Source organism: Ambystoma mexicanum, chromosome 11, assembly GCF_040938575.1.
Source record: "Ambystoma mexicanum isolate Mex_15411 chromosome 11, UKY_AmexF1_1, whole genome shotgun sequence".
In the NCBI taxonomy this organism is placed as follows: Eukaryota; Metazoa; Chordata; class Amphibia; order Caudata; family Ambystomatidae; genus Ambystoma; species Ambystoma mexicanum.
In genome coordinates this window covers 22,847,441-22,863,063 of record NC_090934.1, presented here as the reverse complement: position 1 = coordinate 22,863,063, position 15,623 = coordinate 22,847,441, and positions in this window count along the sequence as shown.

Here is a 15,623-nt window from a genome sequence, read left to right as displayed (position 1 = left end):
CAATAAGCAATGGCATAGATAGTCCAATGAGCAGCAGAGTAGGAAGTCCCATGAGTGCCAGTGTAGGAGGCCCGGACAGCAATGGCATAGATAGCCCAATGAGCAGCAGGGAAGGCAGTCCCATGAGTGGCAGTGTAGGAGGCCCGGACAGCAATGGCATAGATAGCCCAATGAGCAGCAGAGTAGGCAGTCCCATGAGTGCCAGTGTAGGAGGCCCAATAAGCAATGGTATAGATAGCCCAATGAGCAGCAGGGAAGGAAGTCCCATGAGTGCCAGTGTAGGAGGCCCAATAAGCAATGGCATAGATAGCCCAATGAGCAGCAGGGAAGGAAGTCCCATGAGTGGCAGTGTAGGAGGCCCAATGAGCAGCAGCATATGAGTTAGGCCCAATGAGCAGCAGAGTAGGAAGTCCCATGAGTGCCAGTGTAGGAGGCCCAATAAGCAATGGCAAAGATAGTCCAATGAGCAGCAGAGTAGGAAGTCCCATGAGTGCCAGTGTAGGAGGCCCAATAAGCAATGGCATAGATAGCCCAATGAGCAGCAGGGTAGGAAGTCCCCTGAGTGCATGTCTAGGAGGCCCAATATGCAATGGCATAGATAGTCCAATGAGCAGCAGAGTAGGAAGTCCCATGAGTGCCAGTGTAGGAGGCCCAATAAGCAATGGCATAGATAGTCCAATGAGCAGCAGAGTAGGAAGTCCCATGAGTGCCAGTGTAGGAGGCCCAATAAACAATGGCATAGATAGTCTAATGAGCAGCAGGGTAGGCAGTCCCCTGAGTGCCAGTCTAGGAGGCCCAATAAGCAATGGCATAGATAGCCCAATGAGCAGCAGAGTAGGAAGTCCCATGAGTGCCAGTGTAGGAGGCCCAATAAGCAATGGCATAGATAGTCCAATGAGCAGCAGAGTAGGAAGTCCCATGAGTGCCAGTGTAGGAGGCCCGGACAGCAATGGCATAGATAGCCCAATGAGCAGCAGGGTAGAAAGTCCCCTGAGTGCATGTCTAGGAGGCCCAATAAGCAATGGCATAGATAGTCCAATGAGCAGCAGAGTAGGAAGTCCCATGAGTGCCAGTGTAGGAGGCCCAATAAGCAATGGCATAGATAGCCCAATGAGCAGCAGGGTAGGAAGTCCCCTGAGTGCATGTCTAGGAGGCCCAATAAGCAATGGCATAGATAGTCCAATGAGCAGCAGAGTAGGAAGTCCCATGAGTGCCAGTGTAGGAGGCCCAATAAGCAATGGCATAGATAGTCCAATGAGCAGCAGAGTAGGAAGTCCCATGAGTGCCAGTGTAGGAGGCCCAATAAACAATGGCATAGATAGTCTAATGAGCAGCAGGGTAGGCAGTCCCCTGAGTGCCAGTCTAGGTGGCCCAATAAGCAATGGCATAGATAGCCCAATGAGCAGCAGAGTAGGAAGTCCCATGAGTGCCAGTGTAGGAGGCCCAATAAGCAATGGCATAGATAGTCCAATGAGCAGCAGAGTAGGAAGTCCCATGAGTGCCAGTGTAGGAGGCCCGGACAGCAATGGCATAGATAGCCCAATGAGCAGCAGGGTAGAAAGTCCCCTGAGTGCATGTCTAGGAGGCCCAATAAGCAATGGCATAGATAGTCCAATGAGCAGCAGAGTAGGAAGTCCCATGACTGCCAGTGTAGGAGGCCCGGACAGCAATGGCATAGATAGCCCAATGAGCAGCAGGGAAGGCAGTCCCATGAGTGGCAGTGTAGGAGGCCCAATAAGCAATGGCATAGATAGCCCAATGGGCAGCAGAGTAGGAAGTCCCATGAGTGCCAGTATAGGAGGCCCAATAAGCAATGGCATAGATAGCCCAATGAGCAGCAGGGAAGGAAGTCCCATGAGTGCCAGTGTAGGAGGCCCAATAAACAGTGGCATAGATAGCCCAATGAGCAGCAGGCTAGGAAGTCCCATGAGTGCCAGTATAGGAGGCCCAATAAGCAATGGCATAAATAGCCCAATGAGCAGCAGAGTAGGAAGTCCCATGAGTGCCAGTGTAGGAGGCCCGGACAGCAATGGCATAGATAGCCCAATGAGCAGCAGAGTAGGCAGTCCCATGAGTGCCAGTGTAGGAGGCCCAATAAACAGTGGCATAGATAGCCCAATGAGCAGCAGGGTAGGAAGTCCCATGAGTGCCAGTATAGGAGGCCCAATAAACAGTGGCATAGATAGCCCAATGAGCAGCAGGGTAGGCAGTCCCATGAGTGCCAGTGTAGGAGGCCCAATAAGCAATGGCATATATAGCCCAATGAGCAGCAGGGAAGGAAGTCCCATGAGTGGCAGTGTAGGAGGACCGGACAGCAATGGCATAGATAGCCCAATGAGCAGCAGAGTAGGCAGTCCCATGAGTGCCAGTGTAGGAGGCCCGGACAGCAATGGCATAGATAGCCCAATGAGCAGCAGAGTAGGCAGTCCCATGAGTGCCAGTGTAGGAGGCCCAATAAGCAATGGCATAGATAGCCCAATGAGCAGCAGGGAAGGAAGTCCCATGAGTGGCAGTGTAGGAGGCCCAATGAGCAGCAGCATATGAGTTAGGCCCAATGAGCAGCAGAGTAGGAAGTCCCATGAGTGCCAGTGTAGGAGGCCCGATAAGCAATGGCATAGATAGCCCAATGAGCAGCTGGGAAGGAAGTCCCCTGAGTGCATTACTAGGAGGCCCAATAAGCAATGGCATAGATAGTCCAATGAGCAGCAGGGTAGGAAGTCCCATGAGTGCATGTCTAGGAGGCCCAATAAGCAATGGCATAGACAGCCCAATGAGCAGCAGGATAGGAAGTCCCATGAGTGCATGTCTAGGAGGCCCAATAAGCAATGGCATAGATAGTTCAACGAGCAGCAGGGTAGGCAGTCCCCTGAGTGCCAGTGTAGGAGGCCCAATAAGCAATGGCATAGATAGCCCAATGAGCAACAGGGTAGGAAGTCCCATGAGTGCATGTCTAGGAGGCCCAATAAGCAATGGCATAGATAGCCCAATGAGCAGCAGGGTAGGATGTCCCATGAGTGCCAGTGTAGGAGGCCCAGACAGCAATGGCATAGATAGCCCAATGAGCAGCTGGGAAGGAAGTCCCATGAGTGCAGTGTAGGGGGCCCAATAAGCAATGGCATAGATAGCCCAATGAGCAGCAGGGTAGGAAGTCCCATGAGTGCCAGTGTAGGAGGCCCAATATGCAATGGCATAGATAGCCCAATGGGCAGCAGAGTAGGAAGTCCCATGAGTGGCAGTGTAGGAGGCCCAATAAGCAATGGCATAGACAGTCCAATGAGCAGCAGGGTAGGCATTCCCATGAGTGCCAGTGTAGGAGGCCCAATAAGCAATGGCATAGACAGTCCAATGAGCAGCAGGGTAGGAAGTCCCATGAGTGCATGTCTAGGAGGCCCAATAAGCACTGGCATAGATAGTCCAATGAGCAGCAGAGTAGGAAGTCCCATGAGTGCCAGTGTAGGAGGTCTAATAAGCAATGGCATAGACAGTCCAATGAGCAGCAGAGTAGGCAGTCCCATGAGTGCCAGTGTAGGAGGCCCAATAAGCAATGGCATAGATAGTCCAATGAGCTGCAGAGTAGGCAGTCCCATGAGTGCCAGTGTAGGAGGCCCGATAAGCAATGGCATAGATAGCCCAATGAGCAGCAGGGTAGGAAGTCCCATGAGTGCCAGTGTAGGAGGCCCAATAAGCAATGGCATAGATAGTCCAATGAGCAGCAGAGTAGGAAGTCCCCTGAGTGCCAGAGTAGGAGGCCCGGACAGCAATGGCATAGATAGCCCAATGAGCAGCTGGGAAGGAAGGCCCCTGAGTGCATGTCTAGGAGGCCCAATAAGCAATGGCATAGATAGTCCAATGAGCAGCAGGGAAGGCAGTCCCATGAGTGCCAGTGTAGGAGGCCCAATAAGCAATGGCATAGATAGTCCAATGAGCAGCAGGGTAGGAAGTCCCATGAGTGCATGTCTAGGAGGCCCAATAAGAACTGGCATAGATAGTCCAATGAGCAGCAGAGTAGGAAGTCCCATGAGTGCCAGTGTAGGAGGCCTAATAAGCAATGGCATAGACAGTCCAATGAGCAGCAGAGTAGGCAGTCCCATGAGTGCCAGTGTAGGAGGCCCAATAAACAATGGCATAGATAGTCCAATGAGCAAAAGAGTAGGAAGTCCCATGAGTGGCAGTGTAGGAGGCCCAATAAGCAATGGCATAGATAGTCCAATGAGCTGCAGAGTAGGCAGTCCCATGAGTGCCAGTGTAGGAGGCCCGATAAGCAATGGCATAGATAGCCCAATGAGCAGCAGGGTAGGAAGTCCCATGAGTGCCAGTGTAGGAGGCCCAATAAGCAATGGCATAGATAGTCCAATGAGCAGCAGAGTAGGAAGTCCCCTGAGTGCCAGAGTAGGAGGCCCGGACAGCAATGGCATAGATAGCCCAATGAGCAGCTGGGAAGGAAGGCCCCTGAGTGCATGTCTAGGAGGCCCAATAAGCAATGGCATAGATAGTCCAATGAGCAGCAGGGTAGGAAGTCCCATGAGTGCATGTCTAGGAGGCCCAAAAAGCAATGGCATAGATAGTCCAATGAGCAGCAGAGTAGGAAGTCCCATGAGTGCCAGTGTAGGAGGCCTAATAAGCAATGGCATAGACAGTCCAATGAGAAGCAGAGTAGGCAGTCCCATGAGTGCCAGTGTAGGAGGCCCAATAAACAATGGCATAGATAGTCCAATGAGCAGCAGAGTAGGAAGTCCCATGAGTGGCAGTGTAGGAGGCCCAATAAGCAATGGCATAGATAGTCCAATGAGCTGCAGAGTAGGCAGTCCCATGAGTGCCAGTGTAGGAGGCCCGATAAGCAATGGCATAGATAGCCCAATGAGCAGCAGGGTAGGAAGTCCCATGAGTGCCAGTGTAGGAGGCCCAATAAGCAATGGCATAGATAGTCCAATGAGCAGCAGAGTAGGAAGTCCCCTGAGTGCCAGAGTAGGAGGCCCGGACAGCAATGGCATAGATAGCCCAATGAGCAGCTGGGAAGGAAGGCCCCTGAGTGCATGTCTAGGAGGCCCAATAAGCAATGGCATAGATAGTCCAATGAGCAGCAGGGTAGGAAGTCCCATGAGTGCATGTCTAGGAGGCCCAAAAAGCAATGGCATAGATAGTCCAATGAGCAGCAGAGTAGGAAGTCCCATGAGTGCCAGTGTAGGAGGCCCAATAAGCAATGGCATAGATAGTCCAATGAGCAGCAGGGTAGGAAGTCCCATGAGTGCATGTCTAGGAGGCCCAAAAAGCAATGGCATAGATAGTCCAATGAGCAGCAGAGTAGGAAGTCCCATGAGTGCCAGTGTAGGAGGCCCAATAAACAATGGCATAGATAGTCCAATGAGCAGCAGAGTAGGCAGTCCCATGAGTGCCAGTGTAGGAGGCCCGGACAGCAATGGCATAGATAGCCCAATGAGCAGCAGAGTAGGCAGTCCCATGAGTGCCAGTGTAGGAGGCCCGGACAGCAATGGCATAGATAGCCCAATGAGCAGCAGGGTAGGAAGTCCCATGAGTGTCAGTGTAGGAGGCCCGGACAGCAATGGCATAGATAGTCCAATGAGCAGCAGAGTAGGCAGTCCCATGAGTGCCAGTGTAGGAGGCCCGGACAGCAATGGCATAGATAGCCCAATGAGCAGCTGGGAAGGAAGTCCCCTGACTGCATGTCTAGGAGGCCCGGACAGCAATGGCATAGATAGCCCAATGAGCAGCAGAGTAGGAAGTCCCATGAGTGCCAGTGTAGGAGGCCCAATAAGCAATGGCATAGATAGCCCAATGAGCAGCTGGGAAGGAAGTCCCCTGACTGCATGTCTAGGAGGCCCGGACAGCAATGGCATAGATAGCCCAATGAGCAGCAGGGAAGGAAGTCCCATGAGTGGCAGTGTAGGAGGCCCGGACAGCAATGGCATAGATAGTCCAATGAGCAGCAGAGTAGGCAGTCCCATGAGTGCCAGTGTAGGAGGCCCGGACAGCAATGGCATAGATAGCCCAATGAGCAGCAGGGTAGGAAGTCCCATGAGTGCCAGTGTAGGAGGCCCAATAAGCAATGGCATAGACAGTCCAATGAGCAGCATGGTAGGAAGTCCCATGAGTGCATGTCTAGGAGGCCCAATAAGCAATGGCATAGATAGTCCAATGAGCAGCAGGGTAGGAAGTCCCATGAGTGCCAGTGTAGGAGGCCCAATAAGCAATGGCATAGACAGTCCAATGAGCAGCATGGTAGGAAGTCCCATGAGTGCATGTCTAGGAGGCCCAATAAGCAATGGCATAGATAGTCCAATGAGCAGCAGGGTAGGAAGTCCCATGAGTGCCAGTGTAGGAGGCCCGGACAGCAATGGCATAGATAGCCCAATGAGCAGCAGGGTAGGAAGTCCCATGAGTGCATGTCTAGGAGGCCCGATAAGCAATGGCCTAGATAGTCCAATGAGCAGCAGAGTAGGCAGTCCCATGAGTGCATGTATAGGAGGCCCAATAAGCAATGGCATAGATAGCCCAATGAGCAGCAGGGTAGGAAGTCCCATGAGTGCCAGTGTAGGAGGCCCAATAAGCAATGGCATAGATAGTCCAATGAGCAGCAGAGTAGGCAGTCCCATGAGTGCCAGTGTAGGAGGCCCAATAAGCAATGGCATAGATAGTCCAATGAGCAGCAGAGTAGGCAGTCCCATGAGTGCCAGTGTAGGAGGCCCGGACAGCAATGGCATACATAGTCCAATGAGCAGCAGAGTAGGAAGTCCCATGAGTGCCAGTGTAGGAGGCCCGGACAGCAATGGCATAGATAGTCCAATGAGCAGCAGAGTAGGAAGTCCCATGAGTGGCAGTGTAGGAGGCCCAATAAGCAATGGCATAGACAGTCCAATGAGCAGCAGAGTAGGAAGTCCCATGAGTGGCAGTGTAGGAGGCCCAATAAGCAATGGCATAGATAGTCCAATGAGCTGCAGAGTAGGCAGTCCCATGAGTGCCAGTGTAGGAGGCCCAATAAACAATGGCATAGATAGTCCAATGAGCAGCAGAGTAGGAAGTCCCATGAGTGCCAGTGTAGGAGGCCCAGACAGCAATGGCATAGATAGCCCAATGAGCAGCAGAGTAGGCAGTCCCATGAGTGCCAGTGTAGGAGGCCCGGACAGCAATGGCATAGATAGCCCAATGAGCAGCAGGGTAGGAAGTCCCCTGAGTGCATGTCTAGGAGGCCCAATAAGCAATGGCATAGATAGTCCAATGAGCAGCAGAGTAGGAAGTCCCATGAGTGGCAGTGTAGGAGGCCCAATAAGCAATGGCATAGATAGTCCAATGAGCTGCAGAGTAGGCAGTCCCATGAGTGCCAGTGTAGGAGGCCCGGACAGCAATGGCATAGATAGCCCAATGAGCAGCTGGGAAGGAAGGCCCCTGAGTGCATGTCTAGGAGGCCCAATAAGCAATGGCATAGATAGTCCAATGAGCAGCAGGGTAGGAAGTCCCATGAGTGCATGTCTAGGAGGCCCAAAAAGCAATGGCATAGATAGTCCAATGAGCAGCAGAGTAGGAAGTCCCATGAGTGCCAGTGTAGGAGGCCCAATAAGCAATGGCATAGACAGTCCAATGAGCAGCAGGGTAGGAAGTCCGATGAGTGCATGTCTAGGAGGCCCAATAAGCAATGGCATAGATAGTCCAATGAGCAGCAGAGTAGGAAGTCCTATGAGTGCCAGTGTAGGAGGCCCAATAAACAATGGCATAGATAGTCCAATGAGCAGCAGAGTAGGCAGTCCCATGAGTGCCAGTGTAGGAGGCCCGGACAGCAATGGCATAGATAGCCCAATGAGCAGCAGGGTAGGAAGTCCCATGAGTGGCAGTGTAGGAGGCCCAATAAGCAATGGCATAGATAGTCCAATGAGCAGCAGAGTAGGAAGTCCCATGAGTGCCAGTGTAGGAGGCCCAATAAGCAATGGCATAGACAGTCCAATGAGCAGCAGGGTAGGAAGTCCGATGAGTGCATGTCTAGGAGGCCCAATAAGCAATGGCATAGATAGTCCAATGAGCAGCAGAGTAGGAAGTCCTATGAGTGCCAGTGTAGGAGGCCCAATAAACAATGGCATAGATAGTCCAATGAGCAGCAGAGTAGGCAGTCCCATGAGTGCCAGTGTAGGAGGCCCGGACAGCAATGGCATAGATAGCCCAATGAGCAGCAGAGTAGGCAGTCCCATGAGTGCCAGTGTAGGAGGCCCGGACAGCAATGGCATAGATAGTCCAATGAGCAGCAGAGTAGGAAGTCCCATGAGTGCCAGTGTAGGAGGCCCAATAAGCAATGGCATAGACAGTCCAATGAGCAGCAGGGTAGGAAGTCCCATGAGTGCCAGTGTAGGAGGCCCAATAAGCAATGGCATAGATAGTCCAATGAGCTGCAGAGTAGGCAGTCCCATGAGTGCCAGTGTAGGAGGCCCAATAAGCAATGGCATAGATAGTCCAATGAGCAGCAGGGTAGGAAGTCCCATGAGTGCATGTCTAGGAGGCCCAATAAGCAATGGCATAGATAGTCCAATGAGCAGCAGAGTAGGAAGTCCCATGAGTGCCAGTGTAGGAGGCCCAATAAGCAATGGCATAGACAGTTCAATGAGCAGCATGGTAGGAAGTCCCATGAGTGCCAGTGTAGGAGGCCCAATAAGCAATGGCATAGATAGTCCAATGAGCAGCAGAGTAGGCAGTCCCATGAGTGCCAGTGTAGGAGGCCCGGACAGCAATGGCATAGATAGTCCAATGAGCAGCAGGGTAGGAAGTCCCATGAGTGCCAGTGTAGGAGGCCCGGACAGCAATTGCATAGATAGCCCAATGAGCAGCAGGGTAGGAAGTCCCATGAGTGCCAGTGTAGGAGGCCCGATAAGCAATGGCATAGATAGTCCAATGAGCAGCAGAGTAGGCAGTCCCATGAGTGCATGTATAGGAGGCCCAATAAGCAATGGCAAAGATAGTCCAATGAGCAGCAGGGCAGGCAGTCCCCTGAGTGCCAGTGTAGGAGGCCCAATAAGCAATGGCATAGATAGCCCAATGAGCAGCAGGGTAGGAAGTCCCATGAGTGCCAGTGTAGGAGGCCCGGACAGCAATGGCATAGATAGCCCAATGAGCAGCAGGGTAGGAAGTCCCATGAGTGCCAGTGTAGGAGGCCAAATAAGCAATGGCATAGACAGTCCAATGAGCAGCATGGTAGGAAGTCCCATGAGTGCATGTCTAGGAGGCCCAATAAGCAATGGCATAGATAGTCCAATGAGCAGCAGGGTAGGAAGTCCCCTGAGTGCACCTCTAGGAGGCCCAATAAGCAATGGCATAGATAGTCCAATGAGCAGCAGAGTAGGAAGTCCCATGAGTGCCAGTGTAGGAGGCCCGGACAGCAATGGCATAGATAGCCCAATGAGCAGCAGAGTAGGCAGTCCCATGAGTGCCAGTGTAGGAGGCCCAATAAACAATGGCATAGATAGTCCAATGAGCAGCATGGTAGGAAGTCCCCTGAGTGCACGTCTAGGAGGCCCAATAAGCAATGGCATAGATAGTCCAATGAGCAGCAGAGAAGGCAGTCCCATGAGTGCCAGTGTAGGAGGCCCGGACAGCAATGGCATAGATAGTCCAATGAGCAGCAGAGTAGGAAGTCCCATGAGTGGCAGTGTAGGAGGCCCGGACAGCAATGGCATAGATAGTCCAATGAGCAGCAGAGTAGGCAGTCCCATGAGTGCCAGTGTAGGAGGCCCGGACAGCAATGGCATAGATAGCCCAATGAGCAGCAGGGTAGAAAGTCCCCTGAGTGCATGTCTAGGAGGCCCAATAAGCAATGGCATAGATAGTCCAATGAGCAGCAGAGTAGGAAGTCCCATGAGTGCCAGTGTAGGAGGCCCAATAAGCAATGGCATAGATAGTCCAATGAGCAGCAGAGTAGGAAGTCCCATGAGTGCCAGTGTAGGAGGCCCAATAAGCAATGGCAAAGATAGTCCAATGAGCAGCAGAGTAGGAAGTCCCATGAGTGCTAGTGTAGGAGGCCCGAGAATCAATGGCATAGACAGTCCAATGAGCAGCAGGGTAGGAAGTCCCCTGAGTGCATGTCTAGGAGGCCCAATAAGCAATGGCATAGATAGCCCAATGAGCAGCAGGGTAGGCAGTCCCCTGAGTGCCAGTGTAGGAGGCCCAATGAGCAATGGCATAGATAGCCAATGAGCTGCAGAGTAGGAAGTCCCTTGAGTGCATGTCTAGGAGGCCCAATAAGCAATGGCATAGATAGCCAATGAGCAGCTGGGTTGGAAGTCCCATGAGTGGCAGTGTAGGAGGCCCGGACAGCAATGGCATAGATAGCCCAATGAGCAGCAGGGTAGAAAGTCCCCTGAGTGCATGTCTAGGAGGCCCAATAAGCAATGGCATAGATAGCCCAATGAGCAGCAGGGTAGGAAGTCCCCTGAGTGCATGTCTAGGAGGCCCAATAAGCAATGGCATAGATAGTCCAATGAGCAGCAGAGTAGGAAGTCCCATGAGTGCCAGTGTAGGAGGCCCAGAAAGCAATGGCATAGATAGCCCAATGAGCAGCTGGGAAGGAAGTCCCCTGAGTGCATGTCTAGGAGGCCCAATAAGCAATGGCATAGACAGTCCAATGAGCAGCAGGGTAGGCATTCCCATGAGTGCCAGTGTAGGAGGCCCAATAAGCAATGGCATAGATAGTCCAATGAGCAGCAGAGTAGGAAGTCCCATGAGTGCCAGTGTAGGAGGCCCAATAAGCAATGGCATAGACAGTCCAATGAGCAGCAGGGTAGGCAGTCCCATGAGTGCCAGTGTAGGAGGCCCAATAAGCAATGGCATAGATAGTCCAATGAGCAGCAGAGTAGGAAGTCCCATGAGTGCCAGTGTAGGAGGCCCGGACAGCAATGGCATAGATAGTCCAATGAGCAGCATCGTAGGAAGTCCCATGAGTGCCAGTGTAGGAGGCCCGGACAGCAATGGCATAGATAGCCCAATGAGCAGCAGGGTAGGAAGTCCCCTGAGTGCATGTCTAGGAGGCCCAATAAGCAATGGCATAGATAGTCCAATGAGCAGCAGAGTAGGAAGTCCCATGAGTGCCAGTGTAGGAGGCCCAGAAAGCAATGGCATAGATAGCCCAATGAGCAGCTGGGAAGGAAGTCCCCTGAGTGCATGTCTAGGAGGCCCAATAAGCAATGGCATAGACAGTCCAATGAGCAGCAGGGTAGGCATTCCCATGAGTGCCAGTGTAGGAGGCCCAATAAGCAATGGCATAGATAGTCCAATGAGCAGCAGAGTAGGAAGTCCCATGAGTGCCAGTGTAGGAGGCCCAATAAGCAATGGCATAGACAGTCCAATGAGCAGCAGGGTAGGCAGTCCCATGAGTGCCAGTGTAGGAGGCCCAATAAGCAATGGCATAGATAGTCCAATGAGCAGCAGAGTAGGAAGTCCCATGAGTGCCAGTGTAGGAGGCCCGGACAGCAATGGCATAGATAGTCCAATGAGCAGCATCGTAGGAAGTCCCATGAGTGCCAGTGTAGGAGGCCCGGACAGCAATGGCATAGATAGCCCAATGAGCAGCAGGGTAGGAAGTCCCATGAGTGGCAGTGTAGGAGGCCCGGACAGCAATGGCATAGATAGCCCAATGAGCAGCAGGGTAGGAAGTCCCATGAGTGCCAGTGTAGGAGGCCCGGACAGCAATGGCATAGATAGCCCAATGAGCAGCAGGGTAGGCATTCCCATGAGTGCCAGTGTAGGAGGCCCAATAAGCAATGGCATAGATAGTCCAATGAGCAGCAGGGTAGGAAGTCCCATGAGTGCATGTCTAGGAGGCCCAATAAGCAATGGCATAGATAGTCCAATGAGCAGCAGAGTAGGAAGTCCCATGAGTGCATGTCTAGGAGGCCCAATAAGCAATGGCATAGATAGTCCAATGAGCAGCAGAGTAGGAAGTCCCATGAGTGCCAGTGTAGGAGGCCCAATAAGCAATGGCATAGACAGTCCAATGAGCAGCAGGGTAGGAAGTCCCATGAGTGCCAGTGTAGGAGGCCCAATAAACAATGGCATAGATAGTCCAATGAGCTGCAGAGTAGGAAGTCCCATGAGTGCCAGTGCAGGAGGCCCAATAAACAATGGCATAGATAGCCCAATGAGCAGCAGAGTAGGAAGTCCCATGAGTGCCAGTGTAGGAGGCCCAATAAGCAATGGCATAGACAGTCCAATGAGCAGCAGGGTAGGCAGTCTCATGAGTGCCAGTGTAGGAGGCCCAATAAGCAATGGCATAGATAGTCCAATGAGCAGCAGAGTAGGAAGTCCCATGAGTGCCAGTGTAGGAGGCCCGGACAGCAATGGCATAGATAGCCCAATGAGCAGCAGAGTAGGAAGTCCCATGAGTGCCAGTGTAGGAGGCCCAATAAGCAATGGCATAGACAGTCCAATGAGCTGCAGAGTAGGCAGTCCCATGAGTGCATGTATAGGAGGCCCAATAAGCAATGGCATAGATAGTCCAATGGGCAGCAGAGTAGGCAGTCCCCTCAGTGCATGTCTAGGAGCCCCAATAAGCAATGGCATAGACAGCCCAATGAGCAGCAGGGAAGGAAGTCCCCTGAGTGCATGTCTAGGAGGCCCAATAAGCAATGGCATAGACAGCCCAATGAGCAGCAGGGAAGGAAGTCCCCTGAGTGCATGTCTAGGAGGCCCAATAAGCAATGGCATAGATAGCCCAATGAGCAGCAGGGAAGGAAGTCCCATGAGTGGCAGTGTAGGAGGCCCAATAAGCAATGGCATAGATAGTCCAATGAGCAGCAGAGTAGGAAGTCCCATGAGTGCCAGTGTAGGGGGCCCAATAAGCAATGGCATAGATAGCCCAATGAGCAGCAGGGAAGGAAGTCCCATGAGTGGCAGTGTAGGAGGCCCGGACAGCAATGGCATAGATAGCCCAATGAGCAGCAGAGTAGGCAGTCCCATGAGTGCCAGTGTAGGAGGCCCGGACAGCAATGGCATAGATAGCCCAATGAGCAGCAGGGAACGAAGTCCCATGAGTGCATGTCTAGGAGGCCCAATATGCAATGGCATGGATAGCCCAATGAGCAGGAGCATATGTGGTCCATTAAGCGGCAGTGCAGGCGACCCAAGTAGCAATAACACAGGTGGCGCAATGAGCGGCAGCATAGGTGGCTGAGGCCCAAGGAGCGGCAGCTTAAGAGATTCATTGAGCAGCAGTGTAGGATGATCAGTGGGCAGGAGTCTAGGTAGCTCAGTCAGTCAGCAAGGGCGGCCTAGTGAGCAGCAATGTAAGAGGCCCAATGGACAGCAGTGTAAGGGGCCCAAATAGTGGCAACGTGGGAGGCCCAATGTGCAGCAGCACGGGAGACCTAATGAGCAGCACAGCAGGAGGCCCAGTGAGAAGCAGCATAAAAGACCCAACGAGCACCACCATAGGTGGAACACGATCCGCAGGGTAGATGGCCCAATGAGCTGAGGCGTAGGCGGCCAAATGAGAGGCAACTCAGTAGGGCCAATGAGCAGCAGTGTAGAAGTCACAATGGACTACAGTGCATAAAACAAGAAGCCCAGTGAGCAGCAGCATAGGCGGTCTAACAAGCAACAGCATGTAGAGAGGGGGGAGGGCAATGAGCTGCAGCATAGGAGTTCCAATGGTCAGAAGCATAGAGGGCCCAATAAGCAGCCCATTGGGTGCCAGCGCAAAATGTCCAATTAACCGGAGCATAGGAGACTAAACGTGCGGAAGTTTAGGCTGCCCAATTAGCAGCCGCATAGACGGAACAATGGGCAGCAGCCCAAGAGACAAAATGGACGGCAGTGAACGGGGCCCAATTAGCAGCAGTGTAGAAACCCCAATGAGCAGGAGCATATGAGGCCTAAAAAGCAGCAGTGCAGCAGGGACAATGGGTAGAGGCAGGCCCAATGAAGAGCAGCATAGGTGGCCATACAATAAGCAAAATAGGATTATTCATAACATTACAGAGAAAATAATGCATGTCTGGCACAGAAAAGGTTACAAAACCTTTAAACATTGATTCACAGAGCGGACGACCAGTGCCCCTAACAATGGGTGAGAGGATGTCGATATAAGACCAGATGATGCAGGGGAAGTAGAAACATGAACCAGAGACGGGGACAGTAGACCATGATATAGGAACGGGAAAGTGCTAAGAGGGTGTGGGTATAAGACCAGATGATGCAGGGGAGGTAGAAACATGACCCAGGGACGGGGACAGTAGACCATGATATAGGAACAGGAAAGTGGCGGAAGTGCTAAGAGGGTGTGGGTATAAGACCCGATGATGCAAGGGAGCTAGAAACATGACCCAGGGACGGGGACAGTAGACCATGATATAGGAACGGGAAAGTGGCGGGAGTGCTAAGAGGGTGTGGGTATAAGACCCGATGATGCAAGGGAGGTAGAAACATGACCCAGGGACCGGGACAGTAGACCATGATACAGGAACGGGAAAGTGGCGGAAGTGCTAAGAGGGTGTGGGTATAAGACCCGATGATGCAAGGGAGGTAGAAACATGACCCAGGGACGGGGACAGTAGACCATGATACAGGAACGGGAAAGTGGCGGAAGTGCTAAGAGGGTGTGGGTATAAGACCCGATGATGCAAGGGAGGTAGAAACATGACCCAGGGACGGGGACAGTAGACCATGATACAGGAACGGGAAAGTGGCGGAAGTGCTAAGAGGGTGTGGGTATAAGACCCGATGATGCAAGGGAGGTAGAAACATGACCCAGGGACGGGGACAGTAGACCATGATACAGGAACGGGAAAGTGGCGGAAGTGCTAAGAGGGTGTGGGTATAAGACCCGATGATGCAAGGGAGGTAGAAACATGACCCAGGGACGGGGACAGTAGACCATGATACAGGAACGGGAAAGTGGCGGAAGTGCTAAGAGGGTGTGGGTATAAGACCCGATGATGCAAGGGAGGTAGAAACATGACCCAGGGACGGGGACAGTAGACCATGATATAGGAACGGGAAAGTGGCGGAAGTGCTAAGAGGGTGTGGGTATAAGACCCGATGATGCAAGGGAGGTAGAAACATGACCCAGGGACGGGGACAGTAGACCATGATACAGGAACGGGAAAGTAGCTGAAGTGCTAAGAGGGTGTGGGTATAAGACCCGATGATGCAAGGGAGGTAGAAACATGACCCAGGGACGGGGACAGTAGACCATGATACAGGAACAGGAAAGTGGCTGAAGTGCTAAGAGGGTGTGGGTATAAGACCCGATGATGCAAGGGAGGTAGAAACATGACCCAGGGACGGGGACAGTAGACCATGATATAGGAACAGGAAAGTGCTAAGAAGGTGTGGGTATAAGACCCGATGATGCAGAAGGGGGTGCACATTAACCAGGGATAAGGACAGTAGACCATGATATAGGAACGGGAAAGTGGCGGAAGTGCTAAGAGGGTGTGGGTATAAGACCCGATGATGCAAGTGAGGTAGAAACATGACCCAGGGACGGGGACAGTAGACCATGATACAGGTACGGGAAAGTGGTTGAAGTGCTAACATGGTGTGGGTATAAGACCCGATGATGCAAGGGAGTTAGAAACATGACCCAGGGACGGGGACAGTAGACCATGATATAGGAACGGGAAAGTGGCGGAAGT